Here is a 1496-nt window from a genome sequence, read left to right as displayed (position 1 = left end):
AAAACTTTTCCAAAAGAAAAAAAAAGTCTGTTCTTATCAGTTTAATATCTGATATGTCCCCTAATTGGGGACCATATATTAAATTGTTTTTTGGAATAGGGAGATGGAATAGGGGCTTGCGCCGTCCACTCCACGCATCGACCTGGTATTGCAGTATCTCCAGGAAAGGTGCACCCTCTGCCGTTGTAAAGGAAAAGTAGACCAAGTTAAGCGGATGGTTCTTTTATCAGAATCATGATGGATATTGCGTTTAAGTAAATCTATGTCAATGATGCCTCGACAGTGGTGGTCAAGTCAGTCACCCAATGAATCTAAGAAAATTGTATTTGTCACATGCGCCGAATACAATTTTACCGTAATATTTCACTTACAATTCCTTAACCAACAATGCAGTTTTAAGAAAATTCTAAAAAGTAACACAATAACGAGTGTATGTGAGGGGTTACAGGTTAGTCATTATATTGACTATGACAGCTGATATGAATGGTGAGTTAATCATCATCATCAACGTTTATTTGTCACGTGCACAGGATACAGGGTGTAAACGGTACAGTGATGTGTTTACGTGCATCATATAAACATTACAATACAATACGCCCGGTCTCGGAAGCTAAGCAAGGTCAGGCCTGGTTAGTCCTTGGATATCGGATTTTAAAAAAAACGTTTCAAAAATAAGCACATTGTGTGCATGATTCATTCATCGCTACCATCACAATCCAATTCCATGTATTCAATACATAGACTGGTTTGCTCATTGTTTTGCAGACTTTCCATTGGCGTCCACAACAGAAATAAGGAAAGGTGGAGGAACTAATTAAAGTGCTTAATTTGAGCCGAATCCTGTCGGAACAGGATTCCTCCACGTTTTGGACTGTTTCGTTCCGGACCCTATTTGGCCGGATGTGGTACCTCTCGTGGCATGAAAAACAAGTGTCACTTTTTGCAATGTAAAATTCTAATAAATAAAAGTGCGTTGCACTTCATCATGTTTCCTCTTATAGAATCACAGCCACGCGAAGGGTTCTGGAGGAGCTGCAGCACGCATGAGAAATTTAAATAAATGTGCCAAAGTTATAGAGTTACTGCTGTCTGTTCAGAAATACATTTAATAATTCAGAATAGCCTTCTACACTATGACAACGCCTAAACTTCAGCCACAGAGGATAAATGGCTTATTTTCAATAATAGCCTATTAGAGTGTAGCCCAATACAGGGCATAGTCTACAGTCGGGGATGCGCGGTGAATATGTTAGTGAACAAACAGTATGCAGACAAAAAACTGGCCTTTCGCAATATTTACAATGCCTACAATCGCGGAAAAACACAGGTCGGAAAGAAAATGGCTCTTGCTAAAAAGAGAATAATCTAATTTGTCAGCTGTTACCAAAATATTTGATCAACTTCCAAATATGGTTTGTTTTACAAAGTAAAACAGGAGAGTGGCGTTTGGCACGAGCGCATAGGCCATCACCAGCGAGTGAGATGCGCATCTTTGG

General features: G+C 39.5%; 1 pseudogene; it reads left to right on the top strand.

The window, feature by feature from the left end:
* On the top strand, positions 1 to 179 carry LOC139383829 (U2 spliceosomal RNA; annotated as a pseudogene).
* The last annotated feature ends 1317 nt before the right edge of the window (positions 180 to 1496 follow it).

Source organism: Oncorhynchus clarkii, chromosome 2, assembly GCF_045791955.1.
Source record: "Oncorhynchus clarkii lewisi isolate Uvic-CL-2024 chromosome 2, UVic_Ocla_1.0, whole genome shotgun sequence".
NCBI lineage: Eukaryota > Metazoa > Chordata > Actinopteri > Salmoniformes > Salmonidae > Oncorhynchus > Oncorhynchus clarkii.
The sequence above is the reverse complement of the archived record's forward strand: the minus strand, read 5'-3'. Positions and strand labels throughout refer to the sequence as shown.